This window comes from Lycorma delicatula, chromosome 7 (assembly GCF_047948215.1).
Source record: "Lycorma delicatula isolate Av1 chromosome 7, ASM4794821v1, whole genome shotgun sequence".
Taxonomy (NCBI): domain Eukaryota; kingdom Metazoa; phylum Arthropoda; class Insecta; order Hemiptera; family Fulgoridae; genus Lycorma; species Lycorma delicatula.
Window position 1 is genome coordinate 107816328 of NC_134461.1, and position 15008 is coordinate 107831335.

Consider the following 15008-nt stretch of genomic DNA (forward strand, 5'->3'; position numbering starts at 1 on the left):
TCCCAAGATTCTTTTATAACCCATTAACAATAAAATTCTAACAAAAAATTTAACACGTGTTCTGCAGTTACTGTCTGCTTATACATTAAAGCAGCGGAATTTCTCGAAATTCATTAACTAACGCAGAGCACAAAAATTACTGCGCAAACTTTTATTAAACGAGATATTTATCTACAATATAAATACCAGTATATTAAAGTTTTATTTGGCTATAACTCTGGAACTGATGAAAATAAGTACGGATTATGTATATCGTTGTTAAGTTCTCAATGAGGGCGTATTACTACAGTTAAGAAAAAATCCAAAATCCAGGTATTGGATTTTGGGCACGTTTGTTCCAGTCGATTGCAATCAAAAGGGGAGGTGGACAACTAGATGATACAACAGTTCTAAATCCAACATTTCAACATCCTACCGCTAATCGTTTTTGAGTTATGCGAGATACATACGTACGTACGTACAGACGTTACGCTGAAACTAGTCAAAATGGATTCAAGGATGGTCAAAATTGATTAAATTTGAAAACCGAAATTTTACACGATCATAATACTTCCTTTACTTCGTACAAGGAAGTAAAAATGCACTTAAGAGTTCCTTAGCTGGTATTCAATTGATTTTTTGCCCATTAAATTTTTTGTAACGAAATTTTTCTTGTAATAAAATTTTGTAAATTTCTTCATACAGGCAACGGTTTACAGGATTATTCATTCATGTTTTAAATATAAATAAAACTAACAAACATAAAATTAAATGAATTTTAAAACAAAATAAAATTGACTTAAAAAAATAATAATTTTTAAAATTGTTTTTAAACTGTAATGTTGATGGTAAAGTAGGTGTTAGTAAAATTTTTGGTTTTTTGTCCCGATTTCAAAACGTTTAGATTCAAGAAATATTCTAAAACTGTTAGTCTTATTACTTTTTGAGAGGACAGTTTTATTATTTATTTTTTATTAAAAACAAATCGTAAGTAGAGATATAATTATATAAACATTTTAAATGTTCATCATTTTTCAAAAAGAATTATCTGTCGCCGTTGAACCGAGTTTATTTTTTTAAATTCTTATGTGAATAATAATAAAAAAAAAATTGTACCTGTACTAGCAATACAAGAAAATACCAAAATTCTATATTCCTTTACAGTTTATTTTATTTTACAATAAACTGGTTCCCACTGAACAAAATACATTGGTTTACAGCCTTATGAATTAATTTGTACTTTTTTTATGAACTATATTTGGTACATACAGTTGATACGTCGGCCCTAATCGCAGTGCTTTTATGAAAAAGAAAATAAGTCTCTTAAACAAACATTAATTCTATACTTTACATTGCTTATTCAAGCAATGAGCCATTTTTGTAAAAGTATTCCCAGCGTGGGAATTTCATAAAATCTTATCAATTGTTTTCAAATTCACATAGAGCAAGTTTACAGCTTTAATATGATATACATATTCATCAAAATGTAAATAAGCAAAAATATTTACCATAAATTTTAACTGTTATGACATTAATAATGAAAATCGACTCTTGAGGTCAAGTAGGAGTATTTTGGGAAGGGTAAATAGGGGGCCTTTCTTTTTTAGTAAAATTAAGATTTTATCCTAATAAGAGTATTTTGATGACACCATTATATCCTGAATTATACTGTGCTATATCCCTGAAAAAAATAGTGAAACCGATTTTTTTTAATCTATTCGGATATTATTACGCGTTATATTATTCTTATTCATTAATTACATTAATGAATAAGCAAAATATAAAAAAGAACATTTACGTAGTAAATATAAAAATATGTTTAAATTACTTATGTACCAAATTTTAGTTTATTTTTTAATAATTACGATTCAGAAGTTTTCAAAGAGATGTAACAAAATGCGTAAAAGCAGGAAGTGTTTTTTAGTTACAGTTGTTTTAAAAGGAAGGAGGGATTAGTTGGACGTAGTTTTATAACAAATTATCGATTTATAAAATATATGGAAATATTAGAAGACAAAATATACTGATAAGGTATCGTACCCTTGTACGTCGGCGGCCGTCCGTTGGCGAACGCGTGGTGCATTCCCGCGTGATCAAGGAGCTATCGACCGAACTTTAACCAATAGAAACCCGTCCTAGTCCGCGTCAACTAAGTGAGACGGAGATACTACAACGATACAGTTTCAGTTCTGCACAATAACATTAAGTATCTATCTTACTTAGGACATCACCTTGGGTTTCATCCTGTCCTTCTGAAGGTCAACAGTGTGACGTCATATTCTTACTTCATGCTTACAATAAATTATGGACTTCGTAAGAGATCGTTTTATTTCACATTTCTGCCACCACCACAATAAAATTTATTATTACTTATGTATTTTAGTCACAATTGCACGTTATTGCACCTAAGGTTAAAGAATCTAATTTACACATCACATCAAAGTAATTTAGAACATAATTTGTTAATTAAAATACGCAAACTATAATTTTGATAAATTGTTAAAAAATAGATTTAATTTACTTTTAAAATTAATTAAACGTGGACGAGTAGTCCAAATTTTAACGCTATTACTTTAATTTAATTATTTTTATTATTTAATACGCGAATTACAAGAAAAGGTAACTAAAAATTTAATGGGTTTTGTAAACCGCAATATATGTGAAGCACGTTTACCGTTTTAATATTATATATAATTTTCAAAATGTAAAGAAGTAAAAATATTTAACATACATTTTATGTGTTACGACAGTAATAATGAAAATAGAATCTGAAGGTCATCTAGGAATATTTTGGGAGAGAAAACTGGCTCCTTTTTTTTAGTAAAATTAGGATTATATCCTAATAAAAATAGTCTGATGATGCAATTATATCCTGAAAAAATAGTAAGTTATCTATTTAATTAAATTATTATATTTTATTACTATTTCACGTTAGTTTTATTTAATAAATATTTCTAAGGACATCAGTATTTAAATTAAAACATAATTTTAATTAATATTCTGTTTTTATTAAAGAATTTGTTATGTTGTACAAAATCGGTTGTGTATTGTTGAACATTATTTATAAAGGTTCTCTTTTTAATTAAATTAGTTGTTAACATAAATCACAGTACAGTCGAGAATTTGATCCTTTAAAATATCTTTTATCTGCTCTTAAAAATTACAAGAAATTATTTTTTTTTAAAGATTTTGGGAATGACATATACAAAACATATATATAATCTATACGTAATAAATATATCGATACTTAAATCAGTTTTACATATTATAAGTGTGAAAAAATCTAAACAAAAATTATACAAGACAAGAAAAACTTTTTGTAAAAAAAAAAAATTACCGAAAAAGGAATAAAAACTCACCAGAGTTAAAAGATAAATATTTTTTTCAATTCTGATGATTTTGATATTATAAAAAATAAGCGAGAATAAAGCAATTTTTAAACGAGAAATGAGCACAACCCTGGACAAAGAATCCAACATTTTTTTTATAAAATACATAATACTTTTATTAAATTCTCAGATTTTAATTTTTTTATTATTGTAAATCTATTGATAAAATGCAGACTAATAGAAATAAATACACTTTAAAAACCATTATTTAAAAGACAAGGAGTAGAGTACCTCGGCCCCAAAATTAAAAAAAAAAAAAAAAAATGTTTTAAACAAAAGTTAATTTAATTTGCTTTAATTTTTCTTCATCTAAAATATTTTTGTAATTTTTAAATTATCAGTATGAATCACACATATATTTTTCTTAATTAAAACAATATAAATTAGCATAATATACTCGTATATACATTTCTAATGTACGTTGCAATCTGATCAATTAGTAAACAATATGACCCAATGTAATGTGTGGTTAATGGAATCCTAACCATCAAAGAACACCGATATCCATTGTCTAGTATACAAATCATTAAAAAAATAACTAATTTTTACTATGATTTGAACCTCAGAACCTTCGACTTCGAAAATCAGCTGTTAAACAACTAATTTACGACGAGTTTACCATTAGACCACCCCGGTGGGTATTAGCATAATATGTATAAAATTATTTGAAAAAAAAAAATTGAAAAAATAGATGAAAATAAAGAGAAAAGAGCTTCCGTATCAGTAATATTTCGGTTTTAATTTTTAAGCTACTAGGCAGATATTTTTAGAATTTGTTTTTTTTTTAAATTTCATTCGAATATAAAGTTGACTTAGATTAAAAAGTTAGTAGAAAAAATTATCTACCTACATTTTCCAGGAAAAGTTCAGCAATTGAATAAAATTATTCATTCAAAAAAAAAAAACAAAAAAACTATCATTGGTGATATATTTTATTCCCCGAGAATTATTATTATAATTATAGTAATATAATTATATTATTATAATTATAATTATAGAATAATTATTTCCCGAGAAAGAGATAACCAATGATTTTTTTACCATTATATAAACCGAGATATTAAGTTTCAAAGTTATAACGAGACGAATATAATTATGATTTTTAAGTACTTAAAGTGTTTTCTATTCAGTGTAAAAAAATTAAGTTAATAAATACTAAGTAAATTTTAGAAATAAAATATAAGTTATATAATTTACGGACCAAATCAAATCCGTAATTTATCGGTTGATTGTTTTATCTAGAGCACTGTGATATGTTCCGTAATAAACTTCCACCGTCCCTTATATCTATCTCGTATCGATGTAGCGTGGTTACAATTTAGTAACGCATTAGTAGATAGTTTTTTAATAGTTCCTATTAAATATAAATTATACATTTTCATATTTTAAACAAATGATTACTTAATAAATTTAGGCTAAGAATAACAAAATTCTTTCAAATCACGCATGAATTGTAATTACTACAATTACGAAGAAATTATAATTGATATGAAAAACATATTCACAATATGTATTAATTATAATATAATAATATATAATTGCTTTTTAGTCTTCATTTAAATCTTGCAGCGTTCAAAACATCTTCTGTATGTATATATCGTAGGCGAATTGAAAAATCGGGTTTATTGTAATGCGCTCGGCTAATTGGAAAATGAAATATAATACATTTGCATTATTGCTTGTAATTATAAATCTAATTAAACTTAACCTACTCTCGTTTCGCTGGCTAACCTTGACTAGCGAGCGAAGTTTAGCGGGCAAAGCGAGCGTAGGTTAAGTTTGGTTAGATTATATTTATAATTATAAGGAATAATGCAAACATATTATATTTCATTTTACAATTAGCCGGACGCCTTGCAATAACCCTGATTTTTCAATTCACCTACAACACACACGAGGTCTGTAAATAAAGTAATGAGACCAGTATTTTTCTGGCAGCCAAAGTGGCAACACTGTAAAGTTACTAATAAACATATGGTTATATGAACAGCTGATGTATATTAGGTATTAATATTTTTAGTCTATTGTTGCCAAGTGAGACGTAAACAAACTTTTCGTGAAACGAGTTTTTCTTGTGCGTTACAAAATGAATGATACTAATTATGAGCAACGTTGTGCAATCAAGATTTGTGTTAAACTCGGTGAGAATGCTACTGAAACTTTTCAAAATTGGAAAGGACGTATGGAGATGATGCTCTGTCATGACCCCAAGTTTTTAGGTGGTTTAAAGCATTTTCAGATGGTCGGAAATCAGTTGCGGACGATCCACGCTCTGGAAGAACGTTAACGACAAACGGTTACGACAATGTTGAGCGAATCAGAGACTTGATTCGGTACGACCAGCGAATAACTGTCAGAATGGTTGCAGAACAATCGAATTTGAATCACACCACAATCCATCAAATGTTACAAACAAACTGGACATGAATAAAGTTTGAGCAAAATTGGCCCCGAAAAACCTCACGGCTGAACAGAAAAACAACAGGGTGAAGTGTGCCGCGAACTTCTAGGATGAATTGAAACTGATCCTGATTTTCTAAAAATGTTATTACTGGTGATGAATCTTGGATATTTGAGTATGACCCAGAAACAAAACGCCAGAGCAAGGAGTGGCACACTTCAAACTCACCACGTCCCAAAAAAGAAAAATGAACAAATAAAAAATCAAATCCATGCTAATTTGTTTCTTCGATATTACTGGATTGTCCATAAGAATTTTTTGCCTACATGACAGACTGTAAATCAATACGTTTACCGAGAAATTCTTGAAAGACTGCGGAAAAGATTTGTCCGCGTGAGACCAACCATCAAAGACAAGTGGATGCTGCATCATGACAATGCACCTTGTCACACTACACTCTCAATTAATGAGTTCTTGGCAAAGAAAAACATTCCTGTAGTTCCTCAATCATTTATTCACCTGACTTGAGTCGCTGCGACTTTTCTCTGTTCGCGACTTTAAAAAAGAACACCTCTAAGGACACATTTTGAAACATTTTCCAAAAGAAAATAGAAGGGATCCTTTTCTCAGAGTAATGGTCCGTTTAACAATTTGTTATTTGTAATACAGACAATGTAACCTTCAAAAGCTGTTTTTCGACCAGAAGGATTTCCAGACCGGAATAAGAATTTATAAAAAAAGCGAAGGACTCGGACTACGAAAATTATTACGCTTCAACAATTAAAGGAATGGTTACTGGTTCTGCAGGCCAAGAGATATACGTAAATACTACCAGCGACCAGCGGAGAGAGTCAGTAGTTCTGCGAGGCTTTGTTTGACGCAGTTGCGATAACAAATTAAACAGATTAGTTTCGAAAGCCCGAATTCGACGCGTTTGAGGTGACAGCGATAACAGTAAGCGTTTGGTAAAAACGAATGAAGAGTACATTACGAGTATTCTAGTGTGGACAGTGGGTGAATACAAGATGTTCGGTGAGTTTTTGGTAAACAATAATGAAAGTGTCAAAATTAAAGTTATATATACATTCATAAAGTGCAGGAGAGTTCTTTTATAAACAGTAAAAGTAATAATATTTGCAATGCAATAATTGAATTGTATAAACTTAAAACTTTTCTAGTGTTATCTTGTTGTTAATGTAAAATTAGGTATTAATATTAGTGGTCATTATAACGTTTTTAGAAAATTGAACTGTATTCTGGTTTTTATAATCTGTCATTAAACAAATTTTTTATTTTTATTTAAATTACTCTTTTGTATGTTATGTATACGTATTACCGTTATTATTTATTTTGTTTAGTCTTTGTATGTCTTTAGTGTAATAGATTACATTTGTAAGAAATTTTTACTTTATTAATCTCTCAATATCCTGGTCGAACCGCGAACACGCGATAATATATTATTGTTACATTATACATACATACACTTATACATATATACATTTAATAATACGATAAAGTATTTAAAAAAATAATAATAAAATACTTTACACATTTAAATTATTTTAAACGTCAGATGACGGATTATTGACGTGTAGTATTCTCTGTTATTGTTTCGGTGTTTACTAACAACGCAAACAGACTCACGTAACAAAATAACCATTACGTCACAGCGCTCTAAATCAAAAGACCAACTTACACTATATACGGTTACTTGACGACAGTCGTAATACACCTTTTCTATTTTACTGGGTAAAATAAATATTTTTGATTACGTTTAGATTTATCTTTTTTTTCAATAGAAAACAAACTAGCCCGCTTGCAAGCGCGCGCACACACACAATAAAACGTTAAAAATGAATATAGCGAAGTAGTAACGTGCATTAAGAAAAATATTTAGATAGATATAATCAATTTCATTAAAAATGTGTAGTCAAATACAATTCTACTAACTTGAAACACACTTAACAGTTCAAGAATTATCTAATGGAAAAACTAATAAAGAGTTCTTTCATTTTAATATTATATCTTTTAAAACTTTCTTTAACTATTTAAATTCTTTACTTAATTTCCTTTGTTCAACGACCATAACTTATTATAACTGTTCAAATACGACAGGATAGTCTTTAACAACCGCAGTTCATGAATCCACACGATTTAACGGTATTGTCCTCTTGAAAATTATTATTATTATTTTAAACCCACAGTTTAAACGTAAAAATTTATTTCTATTATTCAACTTAGTTTATTCCAAACATGAATAACAAATAAATCTAATCTCTTGATTATTTAATTATAATTGATTTTTCATAATCACTTTAAATAGATAATTAAAACAAAAATCTAATCTAATACCATATCAGAATTATCTGGAATAAATCCGGACCAAATCACGAATATTCGGGATTAACTAAAATATTAGCTTTCATAAACGCATAAATGTTTTATAAGAATTTAAAAATTATTCCAGTTTAAAATTAAATATAAAAATAATTAAATTAGTATATTTAAACCTACATAAAAAAAATTTGATGTGAACACTTCATGACTTCCTATTAAATTACATATACACATTTTTTCTAAATGAAAAGTATATAAAATTTTATTTCATTTATACTTCTGATATTTTATAATTTTTTTTTATTGCTATTATTGAATTATTAATTATCGTAAAACGTTTTTTACAATCGGAGGTTAATAATTATTAGTAAATCAATATATTTAAATTATAAAAAAAGTTAAAAAAGAAAAAAAAGGAGATGAAATCCGATTCGAACCGATGTGCCTTCCCCTTGTAAGACCAAATATTTCATAAATTAAAATTTAATTTGCCTATAATTCTGGAACAAATGAAAATAAGTACCACTTATGATATTCAATGAAAAGCCCTCAATGATAACTTATTACTGCAGATAAGAAAAAGTCCAAAATCCAATTTTTTTTGGATTTCGGGCTTTTTTGGATCAGTAAATTGCAATGAAAGGAAAGGTGCAAAACTAAATGTTGCAACAGATCTAAATCCAAAATTTCAATATCCTACGGCTAATCGTTTTTGAGTTATGCGAGATACATACGTCCGTACGACGTCACGCAGAAACTAGTCAAAATGGATTCAGGGATGGTCAAAATGGATATTTCCGTTAAAATCAGAAAACCGAAATCTTTCGAGATTACATAAAAACAATATATTTCAAATAAATATTTTATTCTGACGAGTACATAACACATTTTATAAATCACGTCAGGAATGGTAGGTATACTACCCAAGGATTAAAGAAAGAAACTGTCCCCTCCCAATTTTCCTGGATGAATTAAGAGAAAACGCGGTAAAACCGAAATAATAGTTTTGTTACCTACTGCAGATTCTAAAAATAACCAGGTTGATTCTTTCTATTTAATGTTTTAGAGAGCAAACATTTATCTCTTTAATTTTAAATTATATTTTACATAAAAAGAATTCGTACTGAAGCAGAGTTCTCTGCGAAAATATAAAATAAAAATTTAAAAAAAAGGAAAAAGAGAAAAATAGTTGTAAATTAATTTTTACAAAAAAATAAAATTGTTATACTCTGCTTTCAATGTACTAATTTTTAAAACGATTTATTTATGTTTATTGCTTTACATATCATTCACCAAGTTTTATATTAGAAACCAATCATCATAAACGGAAAAAACAAAAATAAAGTTTGAAATTATTTTACATTCCATGTTTATAGATTTTTAACACAACGTATTTAATACTCGTAACTTCTATGTATACAAAAACTCAATACAAAGATTACACCTTTCTATGGTAAATTATTGAGAAACAACAAATTCTGATGAAAAGGTGAATTAAAACACTAAATATTTTGCATAATTTAATCTGATTCTATTATAAATAAACCTTCCTATTCTTGGATTTGAAAAAGTGACTTGGTGGACAACGGTTTGAAAACGACGAGGAGACAACTGCCGTTGTCAACTTAAACGCAGAGGGGTTAAAAAAACTGGTGCAGCGTTACGAAAAATGCTTAGTACTGAATGATTATTATATTGAAAAGTGAAGATTTGTAGTAAACTAAAACTGTATGTAAAAACCTTTTTTCAAGAGTTAATTTTTTTTAATAACCAAATGGCCCTTACTTTATGAATATGACTCGTGTGTGTAAATATATATATATACATAAACCGAAAGAGAGTTGTGATTTTGTTGCTACCACCAATCTATTTTCTGTCACTACACGTTCAATAGTCAGCGATAAAGTGGAGTAAAACAGACCAACACATAGAGAGGAATCGCACAACCCTCGCTTCAGTTGTCTGTTGAAACCCCAAATATCAACCGACATGCTACTTAGATGTTACTAACTTAATTCTTTTTGTAAAACGTTCCATGCATACGGCCATTTTAACTAATAAAATTTAAGAAAAGAATACGTAATTATTTTCTAATTTCTTTTTTACTGTAATAAAATAAAAATTTAAGGGTTACAAATGTATTAAATTATGAACACCTAATGTTTTCTGTCAGAGGATTTAAATAATTTTATTTTAATTAAGGAAAAGATTATCTTTACTAAATTTTCATTAGTAATATGATAAAAATATACTTACGCTCTCTGATTTATTAAAAACGCCGTGACTATTTTAATAAAAAACGAAAATTAAAATTTTTCATGAAATTTTAATTATGATTATTCATTAGAATTTTATATTAAAAAATTAGATTTCCTAATTGATAATAATATTAGATGTGTAAACAATCAAATAAATTATAGTAAGTAAAATTACAAGAAAAATGAAACAGTGAATTCAAAAAATAAATAGTTTGAGAAAGTATTACCAGTAGTAGCCACGAATAAATAAATAACATACCGGTTATTACTGACTGGGTAGTCCGAACTCTATATAAAATGTACCTTAAATTGTAATAATACATATTAAATTTTATAGTATGTTTTAAGTTAATAAGCGCACGCGTAATTCTTTTAATAACTAATATTACTGGAATTCAATTACTTACATTAATGAGTTGTTTTCATGCAATAAGTAAACAGGAAAACCGAATTCGTTTAAATATAAGGAACATTTTATGACTTAATATTTTACATCTTTTTTTTTACAATCCTTATTTTAAAGAACGATTAGTAGAAATATCTTACAATCTTGGTTTTACTTAGAAAAGAAACTTTCTTGAAAAATATTCAATTAAATAAAATACTTCAGCTGAGTCATGCAGTGAAGTGTTTAAACTGGTTTTGTTTTTATTGATTAGATTGTTATATTACGACTTCAAGAGTTATAAATAAGGACATTATTATTGGCCTATTTGTGTTTAATTTTATTCCTCTATGGAATATTTTAATAAATGTTCAAGTCGATCGTCTTTTGTAACGAGTTGTTAACGTAATCCTCGTTTTAGACTCTGCCATTTGAACCGGCCAAATCGTGTTATTGCCCAAATAGATGTCAATACATCTATAATATCCATATAAAACAGATGTCAACAAATATGCATAAATCCATAGATGTTAAATAGATTTCAGTACATGGATATGTACATACATGGGAACGAACATAATTTTCCCCCTTTTTCATTTCTCGACGTTTCATGAATCTCAAGAGTAAAAAACCCCTAAAAAAGGTGATTTTTGGCACGATTATCGTACTTTTCTTTGTTATAGCATAAACTATACTACAACTGTTGGAAATGTAAATATTTGGACACAAATAAGTAGTACTATAAATAAATAATAGTAAATTTGGACCCAAGAAATGAAACATACAAGTTTATCGAGATCCAATTAAATACAGTATTTGGATAAAAGATTTCTCGATTAAGAGTAATAAATTTGTTTATTTTTTCTTAAGGAGTTACTCCATGACATTAATGAAATAATTGATGACATGGAAATTTGTAGGAAATGTTTTAAAGTGGTTTTTCTCGTTTTTTTAGCGACTCTCTCCTTCCTTTCTTGCCAGTACATTTTAAGTCTCTCTTTCTTATTTTTCCTGAATCGTCTGTTACTATTTTCTTTTTCGTAGAAACTCCTTTTCCAAGAAAAAATATTCTTTCTTGATTAATTTTCACGGATTATATGATTTTGGGATTTATCCTGTTTTGTTTAAATTTTTCAAAATTTTATCTCAGTATCTGCTTTTAATTTTTCTTTCCAGATAAAAGAGGAGGATTTTTTTGGTCAGTTTATTAATAATAATTATCCTTAAAATGTAGCTTATGAAAGACAATCTTCTCTAATGCATTATTTATTTAAATTTCTAGTATACAATTTTGTGAAGGCAAACATAAAATGTAAGATTTTAACTGTGTTGTTCTTTATAGGCCAAAATATTTACCTTTCTTTCTTTCTTTTTATTTCTATTACAAACATTCTATTACGTTTTTCTATTACGTTTATCAAACATTCTGTAACGTACAAAGGTTCTGGATGAATTACCGTATTCAAATGAATTAACTTTTTATCTACAGAGATAGATTTTTGTACATTTGTGGATTTTTTTGAGTTTGACGATAGATTAATTCTATTTTGTTCTCCCGATTTCTTAGGAATATCTTTTTTTAGCCGTTTCATTCTATAGTTTCTTCGAGATACTTAAACTGTTATAAACCGTTGTTCAAATCAAATTCGGAGACCACTTGCAGTATTTTAAATTAAATGTTCTACAAAAAAAGGGCCACAACATTGCGTTTTTCGATTTCTCTTTCGGATTATTCACACAAGCATGAGGAAAATGACCACATTCGGGTTTCGGGGGCGGAAAATCTGACCGGATATTAAGTCTTTAAATTAAAAAAAATAATTTTCTTACATAAAAAAAAAATATTGTAATATTGTGAAAGAAAAACTTAAAGTACAAAATTGTCGATTTAAATTAAAACATTTACACTGGTATATTACAGGCATATTACTGGTTATTACAGTAAGTAGCACAAGGATATTTCCAAAAAAAGGAATAGGTGTGTATAAGTTAATTAATATCTAAGTAGTCAATTTTAAAATTTTGTGTTGATATTAAAAATGTCAATTTAAAAAAATAAACTATATTTTATCTATTTGTTGTAATAAAAAATTAACCTTCAAATACTTGTACATAAAGAGTAAAATCAATTTCATTAATACGTGATATAATAAAAGAAACAAAAAGGATATGGAAGATTACGGACATATCTAGTAATCATTTGGCAAAATAGGGAGATGTTATCTACGACTGCATACAACATGCTTAGCCTTGATGAGTTCCAAATATGGCTACTTGGGGCAATCTGTAGCTACTTCAACTTGGGCAATCTCTCCCTCTTATGTTTCTGCTTCTTTAAAATATAAAACACTTAAACTAGAATATTACTGGTATTTGTAAAACAACTAATATAGGTGTGTTGTTTGTTAATACGTAAACAAATGTGAACTATCTACAGAGGCGTTTTTGAAATAATATCGGAAAATATTTCCTCTTAAGACTACTAAAATTTAAAGCGTGAAATTTTTTTTAATATAATTAATACCTAAAGCAGAAATTATGAAGTCAAACCATAAATAATTACTCAATTTAAAAAAAAATCTGGCAAAGATAATGCTGAAATTTCCCAGAATTTGCGTGAAGCTTAAAATTTGGCTCTTTTTCAGGGATAAAGATGAAAGTGAATTTTATTTTTGCGAACTCAATTCTTCTTTTTTATAATAGTAAAGAATTTAAAAAAAGCATTGTAAAATGTTTTATTTTACCAATGAAATATAAAATTCGACCAATTTTGACTTAGTAACAAGATTACTTTACTCTTAGTTTATAAAATGTTGTTAATAATAATTAAACGTCGATATTTTTGATTATTTAAACAGTTATGTTAAAAAAGAATGAAATATTACGTCCTAGACTTATAATGCAGGTGAAAAATAATTATTATTATCACAACTCCAACTTAAAAATAAATAAGTAAATATATATCACGATGATTTTATAACTGTGATATATAATAACAGTCCAGTAGATATAAATATAAAAATTTAAATATGCAATTCTATACCTAATAAAAATAAAAAATAAATAAAACTTACCAATTAACCGAGTTATGAAGCCAAATTTGCCAGTTTATCAGAGTATTATTTTCCATATTAAAAATTAGTGATGTCACCTAGAAAAAAAATTACTCCATAAAAAAATTCATTGTCTTAAAAAAAAATTTCATTCTACATGAAAAAAAGTAGCATTACATAAACTAATAGTAATAATAAATACGCTTTAATTATATAATTTGTATAATTAGATAGGTTATAATGTTTAGCTGTTTGTAGCAAATAAAATTTCTCTAAATACTCTTTTTTAACAGACTTCAAAAAAAGAAGTAATGTATTCGAACCGTATATTTTTTATATTTGTTCACGCATAACGTTTTGTTTATTAATCAGATTGCGATGGTACCATGATATTGAAAAAAAATTTTTAAACACATAAAATAAGTCTGAAAATTGACAAAAAAATTATTCGGCGTCTGGCGGGTAGGTAAAGACAGTGAAAATCCTGATATTCTATATGTATGCGTCAAGTTAGATGATGTTATCTGATCTTCTGTAGGGCAGGTAATGTAAGTTTCTGCACCAGATATGTAGCACCGTTAATAAAAATCATCAAAATCGAGATATCTCATCTTAAACCTTTCAGACCCAATATATATTATACTCGTACATAATATATAACATCGGTAGGGACAGTGGGAATTTTATAATTCTATATAGGTGCATCGTCACATTTGCGTTCTATTGCAAGGTCGGACAACTAAATTCTTCATAATACTTGCAAGATTGTTATGTCATTAGTAATCAACGTACCTGACGCCTTGAGCAAAATGTACCACATCATTCAATCCTGTGCAAGGTTTTCCAATCATTCCGTCTCAGCAAGTGCTTTTTTATCGTAAATATTTGTTAGATTAAATTTTAGACAGTAGCATGGATTTATTGCTAGAAAGGAAATTCAGTTTAAAGATAAATAAAATTAACATGAAATATAATGGAAACGTAACAGAAAGGAATATATTAATTAGTTAAATATTAACATAGAAAATAAATATACTAGAAGGGGCAGAAAGTTTTTTACTTTTTAGGTAATAAAATTACAAAAGGGCGACAAAGTAAAATCAAAAGCAGATACATTTAAGTAAAAAAAATTTTTTATACAAAATTGCGATCTGCTGGTGCAAAGGAATTATATAGAAATCTTTGAAAATACTTTTGTCGAGTAGC

The 15008-nt window shown here is 27.6% G+C and overlaps 1 protein-coding gene across 1 annotated transcript in view; it reads right to left on the reverse strand.

Moving 5' to 3' along the window:
• Window positions 1-13844, reverse strand: part of Kat60 (katanin p60) — a 140995-nt gene extending 127151 nt beyond the window's left edge. Inside the window, exon 1 of the mRNA XM_075372206.1 lies at window positions 13824-13844. The gene's annotated coding sequence lies outside the window, so the exon portion shown is untranslated. The remainder of the gene's footprint in view (window positions 1-13823) is intronic.
• Window positions 13845-15008: the final 1164 nt, after the last annotated feature.